Source organism: Ooceraea biroi, chromosome 12 (genome assembly GCF_003672135.1).
Source record: "Ooceraea biroi isolate clonal line C1 chromosome 12, Obir_v5.4, whole genome shotgun sequence".
Lineage (NCBI taxonomy): Eukaryota > Metazoa > Arthropoda > Insecta > Hymenoptera > Formicidae > Ooceraea > Ooceraea biroi.
Window position 1 is genome coordinate 13174844 of NC_039517.1, and position 20210 is coordinate 13195053.

Below are 20210 nucleotides of genomic sequence, written 5' to 3' on the forward strand. Positions count from 1 at the left end.
TTTTTCTACAATAGGTTTGTGAAGTCAAGTGCCGGGCCGTGAACACTAATTTTGGTGCGCGAGTTATATACCACCCAAGCAACTTGACGTGCGTTTGACCGCTACACCATCCACCGGACGGCAGTTCATTGGCACAATCGGATTTTCGAAGTTTCTTTGCACACCTTCAAACAAGTGAGCGATTTTTTCAGAACTGTCACTCCTTATTTTTCTTTTGTTTTTCTTTTCTCCTTTTGTTTGTTCATCGACAATTCTCATTCACACTTCTCCTTCAGCTCTCTTCTATCCCTTTTCTATCCATTTTTTCCAGGACTCATTCCGTTTGCCCCTTTTAAGTGTTTTCCGGCAAACGATCCCGGAGTCCGTCTCCCTCTGCGGAACCATCTAGCAGCGACCAAGGGTCGTTTCCTGGAGGCCATCCAACGACGAAGCCACCGCGAAAAAAAATCGCGACCGAGATCGATCCGCGGCCCCCCTCAGCGTGTTCGGCCAGTTCATCGGTCATAATATTAGATCCTTTTCGGCCTCCTTCCCCTGCCCTTTCCGTACAAACAATTTCTTCCACTTCACATTGGGCATCCCCTGATTCTTCCGTTCAAATACTGGAACCCCTACCCTAAACACCTTCCCCATTCTCTGTCTCTTCAACCGTCTCCTTTTCCGCACCCTCCGTTTCTTCTTCACGCTCCTCTTTGCGTCCTTCAACCCCATCAAGCGTCTCTCTCTCTTTATCTCCTCCTCCTTCCTCACTTACACCACCTTCATGTTATTTTTCGCTATCTGAAACTTCTTCACGAGGAAGTCTTCAAGCGTCACCTCCTAGCTCTCCCCGTTACTCTCCCTCTATTTCTCTAGCTCCCTCCTCCCTACGCTATTCGCCTGTGCAACCTGGCGATTTGGAGAATTTTTCAAATTCTCCTTCTCCTCCTCGTTCTCCGTCGCCCATCGGGGACGACGTCATAGTCGAAGTGTTCATCCAGCATTCACTGGTAACTCTAGGAGAGCGATTCCTCCACATTTTCCCTCCGGTCGCACACCCTCTACCACCTAATGCAATCATAATAGACCCCGATTTCTTTCCCATTCCCTCTCTCAGGGCCGCCCTTCGACACACGGACCCAACCGTCGGGATCCCTCTTATTGTCAGAGGACGGCTATATCCTATCCTTTTCCCCGCCACACTCCTGCGCCGATATTTCTTAAGCAACGATTAATGTTAATCCTAGAAGTAGATTTTAGAAATAGATCGGTCTCAGCAATTTTTATTTATGTATTATTATATTGGCTGAGTTGTTTTTACTTCGTTTCCCTTGAAATAGAATTTACTTGCAAAATAACCTTTAAAGGTAAAACATTTGTGTATTAAATATGTTATCCTAGCTTATTGGATAATTAATAATGCTAAATTTAGAATTAAAACAAAATACTTTAGTTATTGCTTATGTCAGTTTTATTTAATAATTAATTTGAATCTGCCAGTAAATTATTTTACAAACACACATTTTATAACACAAAACAACATGAACACACCATTTTTTCCTGGCAGATTCAACTAATGTTTTTACCAAAATTGTATTGCAAGTGGAATTTTTTAAATATAATGTTAAAATTAACAAATTAACCGTGTATAGTTCATTTTAATTCCCTCTATTCATCTCCGCCTTCCCAGATCGTACGAGTCCTATCCCAGGTAAAAGGGATTCAGTTCCCTGACCTAAAAAGGTACCAACGAACAGACCGTTCCAGGGCCTACGGTAAAATCGACCTCCTTGGTCGTTGACCTTAAAGCCGGAACAAGTGGTCAGTCCGACTCGTGCTTTGGGGCCTACCCGCCACAAGGTACGAAAGGCGTTCTGCTGCGTCTTGCCTTCGAGCTCTCCCAAGCTCTGGACGTAACAGGCGTTTAAAAAGTTTCAAGATCAACTTAATTTTTTAAAATGAAACACTTCATTTTTTGTTATATTATTTTATTCTGCTAATTAATTTAAATAAATTTTGTTTGAAACATTTTTTTGTTTGCATCATAGTTTTTGAGATATTCAAGAAAACAGAAAGTAACAAGGAGTTGAAGATTTAATATCTTATACTGAATGTAATAAAATGAATAATATGTATGCCAGTGGCAAATAACTTATTATTAGTTTATTGTTATTAATAATAGCTTATTAATATTACACCTGTAATATTTTCCTAATCTTGACAACTGTTCTTAAATTAGGTGTTCGAATTGGTGTCCATTAACATTAATACAATGATGTAATCTATTAATCAATGACGAAGCAGCATTCTGAATTGTTTCTGAATTAAGTCTATTCCACGTTATCTTAAGATTACATCATTGTATTAATGTTAATGGACACCAATTCGAACACCTAATTTAAGAACAGTTGTCAAGATTAGGAAAATATTACAGGTGTAATATTAATAAGCTATTATTAATAACAATAAACTAATAATAAGTTATTTGCTACTGGCATACATATTATTCATTTTATTACATTCAGTATAAGATATTAAATCTTCAACTCCTTGTTACTTTCTGTTTTCTTGAATATCTCAAAAAATATGATGCAAACAAAAAAATGTTTCAAACAAAATTTATTTAAATTAATTAGCAGAATAAAATAATATAACAAAAAATGAGGTGTTTCATTTTAAAAAATTAAGTTGACCTTGAAACTTTTTATACGCCTCCACTTATAAAAAAACCTTACACACTATGTAATGACCCCCTCGAAGTCATGCAACTTTTGTATGTAACAATTTTTCGTACAACTTATAATTTACAAGTTTTTCGAGGTGTGCAAGTTAGGTGCCTCACCCTGTATAATAAAAGTGCCGTTAGATTTTTGATAACGGCTTTAGTTCCTGAAATATTTTAATCATAAGTTTATGTGACCTGTCAAATGATATGAATTCCAGATAAGCTATAGTCAATGAGCTATACGGTAGCGCTCGACGTCTATGCACTGAACTTGGTAACGCTCGATGTTTATGCAGTAATTCTTATTGTTCGGAGTTTTATTTTTGATTTTTATGTACTTGGCGTCGCGACGCTACCGCGTCGCTTGAAAATATAATGGGTTATTATTTTCTCTTCTTTTCTTGCACTTCACCTTTATTGATTCTGTCAGAATAGCACTCTTGATCAGGACAGGCTTTAGAAACAAACTGAGATAACTTTTAACGCACGTATAATTTATTATGTCTTCGTTATTTTAACACGCGTGCGAGGCGAGGCGTGTATCTCACAAGAGTTGTGCTACCAACTGTGTAACACCATAAATCATAAAAAAGAACTTAAAACCAAAAATACCTAGATAGGCAACTCAATAAAATAAAAATTAAACAATGCGCAACCGCCGATACATTCATAATAATAAACGTAATATTTTCCGTATATTGCATATCGAAAAAATATTAAAAGTTCTAATAGCACTTTTCATAGTTCTACAGTTCTTGATAAAAATTAAAAAAAGTTCCGCATTCCTTCTATTGAAAAATCAAAATTGAAAAAATGTCGTGCTAACTTCGTGAATCTAGCACGACACTCTCCCTTCTAAAGTACTAAAATGTGTGGAAAATTATTTTTGACTATAGTTCCCGATAGTTCTAATCAAGATTCATACATGTATACAATTTCAGGTCGATATTCCACCAATTAACAATTTTTGAATAATTTGTTATATCTGCGTTCAGCACGACACTTACAAGTAACACTACCCAAGTGTCACTCGCCGATTTTCTTGAAACTTTGCACACACGTAGTACATCGAAAAACATTAGACACGTGTCTTTTTATTTGTACTAACAACGTATTTTAAGGTTAGAATACACATTCGAAAATTTAACACTCTATAGCACAATGGTAACTAACGCTACTCCTGAGCGTTATTCTCTTACAGCTTTTACGACATTACTTTATTATGATTTCATTGTCTGAATGTTTGGCATTAATTTTACGAGATTCGAAATGGCAGATTCAAAATTGCGGACCGAAATCGCATAATTTTCAAAAATCGTATTAAAAGTCAGTTTCGAAGAAGTGTTTTAGACCCATGATTACGATTTTGGTAACAGTTATATCAATCTAGAGGTGGCGGATGAAAAATGGCAAATTCAATATGGTGCATCCAAAATGGCGGACCAAAATTCCAATTGTTTTAAATTAGTTTCAAAGACCATTTTTGTGGTGGTTTTCGAGGTCACTGTTTACAATGAATTAATAGTAGTTTGACAAAATTCCTCTAGATTGATATAACTGTTACCAAAATCGTAATCACGGGTCTAAAACACTTCTTCGAAACTGACTTTGAATAAAATTTTTGAAAATTCTGCGATTTCGGTCCGCGATTTTGAATTTGCCATTTCGAATTTCGTAAAATTAATGCCAAACATTCAGACAATGAAATCAAAATAGAGTAATGTCGTAAAAGCTGTAAGAGAATAACGCTCAGGAGTAGCGTTAGTTACCATTGTGCTATAGAGTGTTAAATTTTCGAATGCGTTTTCTAACCTTAAAATGCGTTATTAGCACAAATAAAAAGACACGTTTCTAATATTTTTCGATGTACTACGTGTGTGCAAAGTTTCAAGAAAATAGGCGAGTAGCACTTGGGTAGTGTTACTTGTTAGTGAAAATGCGTCGTGCTGATGATTTTCAGCAGTTCTAACAATAGTTAACTCTTCTTGAAACTAATTCTATTGCATAGAACTCTTGCAGAACTGTCGAGAACTATCGTTAGAACTGCTGAAAATCATCAGCACGACGCATTTTCACTAAGTGGCGTGCTGAACGCAGATATAACAAATTATTCAAAAATTGTTAATTGGTGGAATATCGATCTAAAATTGTGTGTGTATATATATATATATATATATATATGAATCTCGATTAGAATTATCGGGAACTATAGTCAAAAATAATAATTTTCCACACGTTTTAGTACTTTAGAGGGGAGAGTGTCGTGCTAGATTCGCGAAGTTAGCACATTTTTTCAATTTCAATTTTTCAATAGAAGGAATGCAGAACTCTTTTTAATTTTTATCAGGAATTGTAGAACTATGAAAAGTGCTATTAGAACTTTTAATATTTTTTCGATATTCGTAGAACGTCGTGCCAGTTTCAAAGAGGTATAAAACTGTCTAATCGCGCTTTTTCACAAATTAGTGTATAAAATTATTATATGGACATAAGAGATATTCCCGATCTGAAAAGAAATTTGAGTTACATATTGTAATCCGGTAAGTATTCAGTTTAGCGGCCTCATTAAGCTCTTTCGAGACGTTTTGCGCGAAACGAAAGAATTAGGCAGAAAAAAGCGTCGATTTGTCCCGCGAAGCAAGATATCACTCATTAAAGTAGACCACTTTTTAAGTTAGGAAACCTGTCATTATATTTAGTAATGTATTTGACAGATTTCCTAACCTGAAAAGTGATCAACTTTAACGATTAATATCCCGCTTTGCGGGGCAGAGCGACGCTTTTTTCTACCAGATTCTTTCGTTTCGTGTAAATCGTCTCGAAAGAGCTTAATGAGGCCTCTAAACTGAATATACTTACCGGATTACAGTACGTAACTCTCACGAGACTAGGGTTCGAGATCCACTGATGTCTCGCTCTCGGATCGCTATGCGCTGCACGCATAGACGTATAATATATCACTCGCTCTCTCGCCCACTCGCTCTCTAGTCCTCTCGCTCTCTCATTCACTCGCTCTCTCGCTCTCTCACTCACTCGCTCTCTCATTCACTAGCTCTTTCGCTCTCTCATTCACTCTCTCTCTCTCTCTCTCTCTCTCTCTCTCTCGCCCTCTCACTCACTCGCCCTCTCGCTCTCTCACTCACTCACTCACTCGTTCTCTCGCAAATATTTCTTTTCTCACTCCAACTTCTTGCACTACATCGCGTCGTACACTTGTCATACACCGACCGGCGGAGATGCTGTCCGTATATCCGTGTGACTTACACATGACGGGTCGATAAGTTAGAGTTTTCTAATGTAGAGCCTCTACATATGATCGTTATGTGCGAGTCACACGGATATACCAACAGTATCTCCGCCGGTCGATATAAACGGAGCTGCTGCCATCTCGACGAAAAAGAACGGACTGTACATTTAATGATAATGACGACGACGTTTCTTAAATGAAATTTTCCAATTTCAGACTTTGCATCGCCATATCTCCGCTCGTAGGGCATGTACAAGAAAAATAAAAACACTTTTATTATATAATTCGACCTCAAGCTATCCATTGAGCCTACTTAGAAGTTCATCCGTTCAGCGGTTATTGAGATCTAATAATCTGAGTGTCTGCGAAAGCGTCGCTTCGCGTAAAAGAGTCACTGTGCGGTCTCGCTGCGCGTATACTTGGCGCGAGACACTACCGTGTCTCTCGATACTTTATCAGATTCGATAGCTTGTTCATTAAGTCCAGGTTCACAATTGATATTTTTATACCATCTTGAGAGTGTTTTTGGGTGAGGAAAACTATTCATAAAATTATTTCTTATATAATTAAATAAAATAAAGGCTCAATCGGCAATAACGATCAAAGATAACAATAATAGCAATAAGCCACGCTGGATGTTGGTGCAAAAATCCTTTAATAATCAGATTGAAGTACAAACGTTTCGGTCTGCGTCAGACCATCCTCAGTGTAACAACTTAAATAAAAAATATATACATTTATGAGCTTCAATAAATAAAAAATTAAAAACAAAGGTAAATACAGTTAAATTATATAACATTATTCAAATCAAACAACATACCAACAACTCCACTCAGAAAAATTCCATACTGAATAAAATAAGGCGCAAACAAAGTTGACTTCGAAACATGTAATCTGTCATAAACAAGTAACAAATTAATAATTCGGTGTCGAAATAATATAGTTCCTTTCTTTAACAAACTCCAAGTGTACATTCGTAGCAAATTAAAAAAGTAATACATACCAAGAATACAAAGTAAGTCTTAGATCGTCTGAGAATTTACCCCAGAGAGTCTCAGGAAGATCTATTCTATTCGGAGTCACAAAGGCTAATGCTTCAATTCGTCAAAACATAACGGCCAACCGATCGCACACCCAAAACAACAACCGACATGTATATGTATATGTATATAGTTAGAGAGAAGGAAAGCTGTTTAAAATAGGTAAGTAATCATTTGAAAGTAGCTCCGTGTCATTTTATGAATTTAAGGGATTTAACTGTCTTTTTATATTTATCATTTCGGATACTAATCTCTTATTATATGATCTCTCTTCATCCAGAATTTTCACATCATTCCAATTGAAATCGTGACCAGACTCTAACTTATGTGCTGAAATAACAGAAGGAGAACCTGATTTTTTATTAATGTCCCTTCTGTGTTCCTTTACCCTAGTGTTCAATTTTCTCTTAGTCTACCCGACATAAGAAGCATCACAATCATTGCAAGCAATCCTATATACCACATTACAATGCGAAAATTTTTCTAATGGATCCTTTCTAGAGTTAACACACCTCTTCAACGTGTTAGTGCATTTATACCCCAGATTGAAATTAAATTTCGATTGGTTTTACAAGACCACCTTTTCGGGGAGGTATTTAAATTTTTACTCTCATCATCCAGTTTCACATAAACGGGGAATTATTTTTGGTTTGATAGATAGAATATTGAAGATTTCTGATCCTTGTTTTTACAAGAAGAATGTAGAATCAGTTATTAGTATGTTATTGAATAATGGTTATCCACTCAATTTTATTTTTACTAATATAAATAAGAGATTAAAAAAATACTGTTTTAATACTAACGTTGAAAAAATTGAAACTAGAAGAATAAAAAAAGAATTTTTTACGTTACCTTACATAAAATCAGTTACTGAACCTCTTTCCAATTTTATAAAGAGATATAATTTCAATCTGGGATATAAATGCACTAACACGTTGAAGAGGTGTGTTAACTCTAGAAAGGATCCATTAGAAAAATTTTCGCATTGTAATGTGGTATATAGGATTGCTTGCAATGATTGTGATGCTTCTTATGTCGGGTAGACTAAGAGAAAATTGAACACTAGGGTAAAGGAACACAGAAGGGACATTAATAAAAAATCAGGTTCTCCTTCTGTTATTTCAGCACATAAGTTAGAGTCTGGTCACGATTTCAATTGGAATGATGTGAAAATTCTGGATGAAGAGAGATCATATAATAAGAGATTAGTATCCGAAATGATAAATATAAAAAGACAGTTAAATCCCTTAAATTCATAAAATGACACGGAGCTACTTTCAAATGATTACTTACCTATTTTAAACAGCTTTCCTTCTCTCTAACTATATACATATACATATAGGGGACAGTGGGGGGATTACGAACAGCGGGTAATTACGGACACACTATAAAAACCTATTCCTCCGTTCCCCTTCCTGCTCGTTATCATGTCGCGCGATTGTACTCGATGTACACAGTTGTCGACACGTGCCTGTAGCGAGAGATCGCGCGCACTTTACACGGTAATGCACAAAATGTTTTTTCAACCATTTTGTTGTAAAATTGCATTAATCGGTTTTCTGTGCTTTAGCTAACTTGAATAGTAATATTGAAATCTTATTAATTTTACGTAATCACTAGCCATTTAAGAATAATGTCATGTAAATAATTTTAATAATTTTGGGGTTATATTTGCTTTATCCATTCTTTTTTAGCATAAGTTATGTTGGGATAATTCCGGACAGTTCCTTTGGGGTATTAACGGACGTCCGGTTTTACCCCTGTCGCTAGTTGAATAAACGGTGTGTGCATAATAAAATTTTTCGCAGATGCCTCGAAAATATATTAAGAAAAGAGAAAGAACTTATACCACCGAACAAGTCGTCGAGGCTGTTAGACTTATAAAGAAGAAGAAGCTGTCATTTCGACAGGCAGGAACAAAATTTAAAATACCACGTAGTACTTTATTTGACCAATTCAAAAAAGAAACTATTACGGAGCCAAAACAAGGAGCTAAACCTGTGTTTAATATAAGCCAAGAGGAGGAATTAGAAAACTATATACTAGAATGTTCCCGCGTGTTTTACGGACTGACTATTCCTCATATAAGAAAAATTGCTTATGATTTTGCTGCTGTTAATCATATCAAGAATAACTTTAACACAGATAACAAAATGGCAGGAATGGATTGGTACTACAATTTTATGAAGAGGCATCCTAATATTGGGTCATTAAGTATGAAACTTTACAAATAGAACATAAACTTTTGCATTTTTTGGTACATGGACATGATTTATTTTCAATCGAAGTATGCGCCCATGTTATCTACACACTTCTGCCATTTTAGTGGTAGTTGGTCTATGCCTCTACTATAGAAGCCAGGAGTACGGGAATCGATGAAGTCGCGGAAGGCTGTTTCGACTGCCTGTTGAGAATTGAAGAATTTTCCCACCAAGAAGTTCTCCAAATTCCGGAAGAAGTGATAGTCGGTAGTTGATAGATCTGGTGAATATGGTGGATGACGGAGAGTTTCCAATTTCAACTCCTGTAGCTTTGCCACGGTCAGTCGTGCAGTGTGCGGTCGAGCATTATCATGCAACATGATTGGCATTGACCGATTGACCAATTTCGGTTGTTTAATAGCAGGTTGTTGCATCATTTCGTCCAGTTGTTTGCAATATACTTCAGCCGTTATCGATGTACCAGGTTTCATAAAGTTGTAGTAGATAACACCTGACCTGGACCACCAAACAGTCACCATAAGCTTCTTCTGTGTAATGTTGGGTTTCGCGTGATGTCTCGGTGGTTCATCAGCGTTCAACCACTGATGTGAGCGTTTACGATTGTCGTAGAGTATCCACTTTTCATCGCAGGTCACAATTCGATTAAAAAAAGATTCATTTTTGTGACGGGAAAGCAAAGAAAGGGAAGCCTCTAGCGTTGCGCCTGCTGCGCATCGGTCAATTCGTGCGGGACCCATTTGTCCAACTTCTTTATCTTACCAATTGCAGCTAAATGAACAATATGGTGGGTATGGAAACATTGAATATCGATGCCAATTCACGTGTACTTTGAGATGGATCGGACTCTACTACGGCTCTCAAGTGATCATTATCCACCTTCGTCTTTGGTCTTCCATGTGGCTCATTAGCGAGGCTGAAATCTCCATCTCTGAAGTTTTTGAACCAATTGCCCACCGTTGCTTTAGTAGTTGAACCTTCACCAAATACAGTGTTGATATTACGAGCTGTCTCCGACACTGTGGTTCTACGGCGGAACTCATATTCATAAATCACACGAATTTTGGACTTTTCCATAGTTTTATAAAAAAGAATCCACCAATAAAACTAATGAAGATATTTGAACAAACAAATATGACATTTGAAGAGCGAACATACATCTATCACACTAACCTAACCTGATACTGACGTCTGGCGCCAAATTTGAGATAACAAATGTTAAAGATGGCGCTTTTACATTTGTAAAGTTTCATACTTAATGACCCAATATATCTTTGAGACGTCCAGAAGCTACTTCATTAAATCGGGTTACAGCTTTCAATAAAGAAGAAACAAAAATTTTTCTCTAATCTCCGAGAACTTATGTTGAAATACAATTTCGGGCCCAGTTCTATCTATAATGTGGATGAAACAGGCATATCCAATGTACAAAGAAATTCTAAAATCCTTGCTTCGAAAGGACAGAAGCAAGTTGGAAAATGTATAAGCGCTGAAAGAGGTTCTACAACTACAGTGATCAATGCAGTTAGTGCTTTAGGAGTTTACGTACCATCATTCTTTATTTTCAAACAAAAAAGAATGAATCAACATCTCATGAATGGTGCTAATAGTGACATGATAGCTTCTGTCTCAGATTTCGGATGGATCACTGAAGCACTTTTTGTTGATTGGTTGCACCACTTTAAAAATTTCGTCAAGCCATCGAATGATTCTCCTGTATTGCTTATTTTAGACAATCACGAAAGCCATATAAGTCTGGAGGCATATAATTATTGCCGAAAGAATGACATCCATCTTCTCACTTTGCCGCCTCATACGTCACATCGAATGCAGCCTCTAGACTTGACTTTCTATAGCCCTTTAAAGAATGCTTATAACAAAGAGTGCGAGTCCTATATGATGAATCATCCAGGTCAGGCAATAACAGCGTTCGAAATAGTTGGCCTTTTTACGAAAGCATTTAACAGGACTGCTAATATTGAAAAAGCTGCTAATGATTTCAAAGCTGCAGGAATATATCCATTTAACTCTGGCAAATTTGACGAACTGTTTATTGAACCTAACCAGCCTACAATCGAAGAACCACCGAGAGATTTGAGTCAAGCAGAAACTTTCACTCCAAGAAATACAAGCATTCAGTTCAACATTGCAGCACCTGATAATTGTAACATAGGATCTACTTCAACACAGGACGATCAAAATAGGTCTGTTATAAGTTTACGAAATGCAGTGGGTGTTCCTGTAATACAAGCTAAAACTACAACTAAAAGAAAGAAACATTCAGAAATCTTGACTAGCACACCTATTAAAGAGAAATTAGAAGAAAAGAAACAAAAACAATTATCAAGAAAAGAAGCAGATAAATTCAAAGAAAAGGAGACACTCCAGAAGAAGAGAAAATGCAAAGGAAAAGGAAACATACCTTCAAATAAGAAACAAAAGATTAATAAACCAAAGGGAAGAAGAAATTTAAAAGGATTCGAAGGGGATGAAGACGAATATTTCTGCATATTTTGCAATGAAAAGTATGATGAAACTCCTCTTACGGAAGACTGGATAATGTGTATGATATGCCTAAAATGGGCACATGAGAACTGCACTGGTGGCAGTTCCTCAAACAGATACATTTGTGATTTTTGTAACGATAAATAACTTGTTTTGTAATTACCCCGTACTGTCCGTATTTACCTAAACATCTGTCCGTTAATACCCCAAAGGCTTTGGGTAAATACGGACAGCAAGGGTTTTCTTTTTTCGATAAAATGTTATTTTCCTGTGAAAATATTTAAAGTTTGTTATATTTTTCTTAAAGTCTAATACCTAAAGTGTGATTTTCAAGAAATAAAGACTGTTTAGCTTTCTTAATTTTTTTTATTTCAATTTAATTTTAAGTGTCCGTAATTTACCCACTGTCCCCTACATGTCGGTTGTTGTATTGGGTGTGCGATCGGTTGGCCGTTATGTTTTGACGAATTGAAGCATTAGCCTTTGTGACTCCGAATAGAATAGATCTTCCTGAGACTCTCTGGGGTAAATTCTCAGACGATCTAAGACTTACTTTGTATTCTTGGTATGTATTACTTTTTTAATTTGCTACGAATGTACACTTGGAGTTTGTTAAAGAAAGGAACTATATTATTTCGACACCGAATTATTAATTTGTTACTTGTTTATGACAGATTACATGTTTCGAAGTCAACTTTGTTTGCGCCTTATTTTATTCAGTATGGAATTTTTCTGAGTGGAGTTGTTGGTATGTTGTTTGATTTGAATAATGTTATATAATTTAACTGTATTTACCTTTGTTTTTAATTTTTTATTTATTGAAGCTCATAAATGTATATATTTTTTATTTAAGTTGTTACACTGAGGATGGTCTGACGCAGACCGAAACGTTTGTACTTCAATCTGATTATTAAAGGATTTTTGCACCAACATCCAGCGTGGCTTATTGCTATTATTGTTATCTTTGATCGTTATTTCTTATATATTCATATGCTTTTGCTGAATAAAAATGAAGCATTACTGTAAAAGATTGTAGTTTTTCTGAATATTTCTGTTTTGGTAATTAAAGCTCTGTCAGCAGATTTAATATACTCAAAACTCTTATGCGATATGATGCTCGTTGCATTGTACTGACAATTTGTTGTCTTCATAACATGTTGAGGTCTCACAGTGTAGGTCGTATCAAGAGACCGGTAATAGCCTAGTTTACACCGATCGTTTGATACGCGTATCAAATAGTACATTTGAGCTAATTAGCCAATGACTAAACGGATGCACTAGTTATTTACTATTTAATACGCGTATTAAACAATCAGTGTAAAATACCCTAGTGTATCGCGCCAAGTGCACGCGAAGCGAGACCAACTGTGTATCTTTACGCGAAGCGGCGATTTCAGAGACCCTTAGATTATCAGATCTTAATAACCGCTGATCCGATCAACTTCTAAGTAGGCTCAATAGATAGTTTTGGTTTGCATTATATAATAAAAGTGTTTTCGTGTAGGTGGCGTAGGTGTAGAGATATTGCACTGCAAAGTCCAAATCTTGAAATTTTTAAGAAAAGTCGTTATCATCATCGTCGTTTGTACAGTTCGTTCTTTTATTCTTAGGTGGCAGCAGCAGCGGTCTTTTGCACGTATGTACATGCACGTGTTTATACCAAAGTTATATTAATTTATGTTTATATTTATGTATGTAATTTTTATATAGTTACGGTGTTTATGGGGCGGCATAGTCACGTTACTATATTTAGTTTTATATTTTGTTTACATAAGTACTACACTAATAGTGAATTCGGTCGGTTTGCACTCGTGTTGCACTAAACTATACGAGTGCAGCACTAGGCCGAATCCACATTGCACTGAATTGTACGAGTGTAGCACTAGGCCGAGTCCACATTGCACTGAATTGTACGAGTGCAATACTAGATCCAGTCCACATTGCATTTAACTGTATGAGTGTAACAGAATTCTAGCCGACACTCCTAACCTTTCTGTGCAATATCAAATTCATAATTCTATACTATTCGTAACACTATTAAACATTTAGCCATTACGAACGAACGAAGGAACTGTTCAACAAGTAAACATAAACAGAAACGGTGGAAATAATATCAACATGAGTATAATTTTCAAAAGAATTATATTAGACGACAACAACACAGTAATAGAGAACGAAACTCACATTTTATGTGAAGTAGAGAATGAAACAGGTATAACATATCTAATATTTAATATTTTTACGTGTATTTTTAATTTCTATGATTAACAATCTAAGGAGAACAGAAAAATCAAGATCATGTCAATTTGACGGAAATAATGTCATTGATGTTATATCGATAAAAACATGTTAAATTTGATAAATATAATGTCAATATGATATCATTTACGTAAATTGACATCATTTTGACCTTTTGTTATTCTTGTTATCCTAATGGGTCATTTTCTCAACTCTCTTTCATTGATAAAAGTGTCTTAAATGTAGCTATTATTAGTCATTAGATGATTTCCAAGTCAATTTTACAAACACTTTTATCAATAAAAGTGAGTGGAGAATATAATGTATACAGAACATTATATATATATTATTATTATTATTATTATAGGTGATTTAAACATTATTATGATGGATAAAAAAAACTGTCTGAAGCTGGACATGAAATTTCTGATAACACTATTTTAACAGAAGAATCTTCAAGTTTTGATGAAAATGATGAGTTACATGCAAATACTAAAAACGACGAGTGGTCAGATGAAACCATTAGATTTATACTGAATAAGTATGCTGATTATTTGGAATTAGTCGGCCCAATGAAAAAATTTAAAAACAAAAAGGTAATGTGGATGCAAATCGCGAAAGATATGGAAACAGTTTTAGGCATACAAAAACCATATCTAATGTGAAAATCGGTATAAAACAGTCCTTCGAAGAAAACGTATTTGTGATAAAAATAATGCGACTTCCGGATCGAAGAGGGCTAAAATAAATTTTGAAAATGAATTAAAACAGATTGCTACCAAAGATGACAGTATAGAGCCAGAAGTATTACAAAGCGCAAATAAAGTTGTACTTAATGTTAAAAACACTAATGTGTCTAAATCATCTAATACATTAAAAAATAAAAAAGCTAAATGTAACTTACTTCAAACTCTTATTGAAATTCATAAGAAAAAAGAATCTAAAAAGCAAGAACGACATGAAGAGAAAATGAGATTGTTAAGAAGCTTTCTTGAAAAAGAGAATAAGGATACTTCAGACGTGTGATAAGTTCTAAAGCATATTTTTTCTATTTTTTTCTATATAGCATATTTCGAATCTTCTATGTTATTTCTAAACATGCATAAAACAGTACAAGTAATATATAATTTAGAGAGATATTTGTGTTTAAAATAAGAGAAACGTGATAAGACTTAATCTTTTTTCTTTACTTTGATATTAAATAAAAATTGTACTGTAATTTTGTTTATTCTTAAGATAAAAATATTAAGTTTTTGTTTAGGTAGTGTACCAAAAACTATGTGAAAATATTAAAGTATAACGAATCTATGTATTTAATATAAGTTGCGCGCATGATTCATATTATATTACTTGCAATATTGTTACATCTTAATATTTTTTGACAAATATTCTTGTTAGACATATATTTTAATATTTATATGATACTATGTCGCATTGATAAAGGTTTTTTTTACTATTTAAGGATATACTGTGCAATAAAAATATATGAAACTATATATAAGTATTAAATATGGTTTGTATTATTATTGTACATTTATATCTATATATGTAGTATTATATAATACTTTAATAAGTTTTATTTTTATTAAATATATTTACACACATACTATTGTTACGTCTAATGATATATTAATAATACAACTATACTTTATTCATTATTTATTTAGTTCTAAAAACATGCTGTACAATACATAAATAAAATAATATAATATTAAAAGTATTCTACAGTTTGATTCCTATGGTATAAATAAATCATTGCAAGTACTATCAGTACCGTTTTATTTAAAATTTATTACAAAATACAGAGCGATTCTGTTTATTTTGTAAAAAATGCTTCTTATTTGATAACAAAACTGGTGTGTTACGCCGTGACAAAGTACCGAACATAAATCAAATAACAGTGTAAATAATATTGCTGTAAATAAAATTGCTGTAAGTAAAATCGTTTGAAATAATAGCGAGTAAATAATAGAATGGTTGAGTGTCGCACTAACACTGCTGAAATCGCAATAGTAAAGAACCAAAACGCCTCACTGACGTTATCGTAGTGAAAATTAATATCGAATAAATAATAGAATGTTTGAGTGTCGCACTGACACTGAAATCGCAATAGAAAAGAACCAAAACGCCTCACTGACGTTATCGTAGTGAAAATTAATATCGAATAAATAATAGAATGTTTGAGTGTCGCACTGACACTGAAATCGCAATAGAAAAGAACCAAAACGCCTCACTGACGTTATCGTAGTGAAAATTAATATCGAATAAATAATAGAATGTTTGAGTGTCGCACTGACACTTCTGAAATTGCAATAGTAAAGAACCAAAACGCCTCACTGACGTTATCGTAGTGAAAGAAAGAGTGTCTCGCTGACACGAGCAATGTAGTATGCGCAAAACGTGTCCCGCTGACACGACCCAAATTAAAGAAATGTAAGTGTCTCACTGACCTTGAAACCGTGCGTCTCGCTGACGCAAGCCGCTCGGGGCGTGGAAAAAGTGTCTACCTGAGACACTATACCCTGAAGAGGGCTTCGGCTTGATCAAGGCCGAAAAGTACTCACTGTACTTACTTCCGTGTCCGCAAAGCTCACCCGTGTAAACTCGCCTCGCACTGAGGGATAACCAAGAAAATCCTCGCACTGAGGGATCGCAATCGAAGGAGGGGTCTCGCTGACATAGTCAGGAGATATTCACAGGACCCACTGTCCTCTCTAAATCCCTTCGTCCTTTGCTCGCAGAGAACACACTTTTCTTTTTCAGCAACTGACGCCGTATCGAACAGAGAATGACGAACAATGGAAAATTCGCGCGGCGCACTCGGAAAACCGGTCTAGTAGAACGCCCCCTCTCTCCCGAAACTCTAGCGCGATCGATTCATTATCGACCGCCCTAAGTCGCCGAATCGATGTCGGTAACATTGACTGTTTTCGTAACAGATTCAACTTACGCCGTACGATGTTACAAAAAAATATAAAGTAGGTTATCCTGTTAGCTTTTGCCATGGTACACGAAGTAAGGTAACTTAATAGTTTAATTGACAACTATAATTAAAGTTTCAAAGAATGCAAAATATATAAATAGAAGATTTGTAGCGATTACATGAACTTTTATTATCCAACATTTTGAGATTTCAACAAAAATGAAATAGTAATCTTAACCCTTATATGTTAGACAACATAGCTATATGCACAAATATATGTACATCTGAACTTAAAAATTATTTAAAAATTATTTTTTCTTCATTGGAATTAACGTAATATCTGACACAAAAAATTTCTTTTTTCCTCACCTGCAGCTCTATTGTTATTTCTATAATATTCCTCAAAATTATATTCAATATTTTGAAACGGTTAATCTATTTCCTCAAACAAATCATTTAGATCATCTTCATGAAGAATACATAAATTATGTAATGTACAACAAGCTATAATGATTTACAGCAACGTTGAATTGTATGAAAGTCTAATTGAATTAGTTGTCTGAATTGTGCCTTTAATAAGCCAAAGGCATTTTCGATTTTTACTCTACAAACACAGAATTTATAATTGAAATTTCGTTGCTCCTCTGTCAAATTTCCGTAATCTTTATAAGAAGTTATGAAATATTTTTTAAGAGGATAGGCTGCATCGCCTAATATATGCTATTCATTTCCACATATATTTGGCAATGTAGTACTTATAAAAGATAGGTTGAAAACACGTGCGTCATGTATTTTATTAGGTGGTCCTGTGAAAATGTCAAGAAACTTCTTCTTTGAATCACATATTGCTTGCAACGTCAAAGAAGATATATCATGTCGATTAACATATGTTGATTTTATTTTGTGAGCAGGTGTACGTATTGTAATATAAGTGCCATCTATACACCCAAGAATCCCAGGAAAACCATTGATCTGTAAAATTATATCTGCGAATTACATTTGACATTAAATGTGTTTGAGAAAGAGGAATTATTAATATGTATCAATTCTAATGCAATATTTAATATAATTCAATATTTTTCAATTAATTGTGCATCTACTAGTTGTTTAATGAATAACAATTAAATAAGAAAATAGCTTTCTAAAATACGTACATTATATAAGTAAACATTATATAAATGTTTAAAGACTGTACGATTCGTAACATAAAAATGATTAATAAAACGTGCAATGTTAACCTAATTCATGGAAATATTTGTTTCTTACTTACATTTTCAAATTCTCTTGAAATCTCAGTCTTTTCCTCAAGTGTCTCAGGAAATGTTATTATATATCGTGCTAAGTTATTTAAAAAATCCATAATGTTATCACAAACTGCATGAAATGTGGAATCCGCCATATTAAATCTACCTGCTACATCTCTAATAGAACTTTTATTACCTGCAAACCTTTAATGAAAATATTAATTAATACATATACTTTCTCTATTTATTTATTATTTATAACATAGTAAAATATATTTATTACTATGTTATACAGAAACATATACCCAGGTAAGACACAAAATCATTTAACATCAAGATAATATCTACATGATATTGCTTTGACATTATTTGACGTCTTTACTTTATATAATGTTTTGTTCTATGTGAGTACATATATATCTGTGTGTATATGTTTGTTTGTGTGTGTGCGTGTACTTCTGAAAATGTAATATTTTGTTACCATAAAAATGCCAGTAATTTAACATCGTGATATGTGATTATTAATAGTATTTTGGCAAAAGTTTGATTCTTCATATAAATCTTTCAATTTTACATATGTATTCCGTTGCAAACGAAAGTTTCTCTGAAACTAAATATTATATACAATTGCAGTAGAAATATACAATTGTTACAACATATATCATAAGAATACTTATATAAATTTACTTACTTCTTTATCTGAATATTCATTGATAATATCCATATAATTGTTTATTTTTGGTCTTTCTTCTTTCACATACTTTAAAACTAAATTTTCTTCTTCATCATCACTACTACTACTTTCTAACATTTCATTTATAAACATAATTCGGTTAAAATTCATGATTATTTTCCTCTTCTTTCTCACTAGTGCCAAATAGAAGTTAGTGCCAAACAGAGGTTATAATTGCGTAGTAAACTACACTGCCAAAATTCTAATGTAATACGTGTGGCACTCTTTCAGTTTTTCTGGTGTGTCCGAATGAGTTTTACACAACATACCGAATACGACGAATGCAATGCATTTAAACAGTAAGCATCGATCGAATGCGTTACACTGGGACAGTTTGAACTCAGTGTACACTAGTGTACACTAGTGCAGGCGATCGAATTCACTATAAGTATTATCTGCGGAAAACACGCTTAAAGCGCACAGATTATTTACGTTTGTTCCTCCATGCCTACTTTGTTTTAAGTATTGTAATAGTAATTAATTCTATCATTGTTACATATTCGTGCCCTTTTTCTTTAAACTTTACCGCGCTTAAGGAACATAGAAACCTCTATTATCGACGTTGTAACGACTATGAAGTATACCCGCTGGCCGGATGGCGTCGCCAAGGCCTCTCCTTTTGTAAAGACCCTCAAGCACTTCCTTTTGGATGGCGACTTGAAAAGGTGATTGCGGCCACGTGTCGAGCTTTTGGGCGAAATTTTGCGTAATATTGACCTCTGAATAGTGGAGCGGATATCGTATTTGACTCCCCCCTCGACGTAGTGCGTGTGGGGTTTTGTCTGGTCATTGTATATAAATAACCCACAAAGTAGTCTGCAGACGAACGTGACTAACCTCTCTCGCCCTTGTGCGGGAGAGGCGCTTTCGATGGACTGGACTCCTGGACAATGTACGTCAGATGAGGACGGCAGCGTCTACTTGGATGATGATCTTCAGATGACTGCGCCCTTCCGTGGTTTTCAGATGGAAGCTAACGGTGGCAATATGAAGCAAAAAAGGAGTTATAACGGCACGGACATTCTGCCTCCGAACAAATCAAGCAAGACAGAAATTGGAAACGGCTCGCTCAACACCAAGAATTGTAATAACAGGAACGTCATGCCTTCGAAGGAGTCGATGAAAAGGAAAATCTCCGGAGAAGCCAACGAGACAGCAAGCAATGCTGGAACTGGGTCGACAAGCGAGTCTAGTCCTAGGGAGACTATTTCCTTCGGGAGATTCGATGTTGGACCATTCAAGGTATGCCTTAAAGCACCTAGGATAGTTAATCCCGATAATCGCTATTCTGTCAAAGCAGTTGACGCAGGTAGGCGCCTATACAAATCGGGTGTCTCCTTTATCTCGATGGAAAGAT

General features: G+C 34.9%; 2 pseudogenes; one reads left to right on the top strand and one right to left on the bottom strand.

The window, feature by feature from the left end:
* Positions 1-12078: 12078 nt before the first annotated feature.
* LOC113563080 lies at positions 12079-15471 on the top strand (annotated as a pseudogene).
* A 1570-nt stretch (positions 15472-17041) lies between these two features.
* On the bottom strand, positions 17042-19078 carry LOC113563079 (annotated as a pseudogene).
* Positions 19079-20210: the final 1132 nt, after the last annotated feature.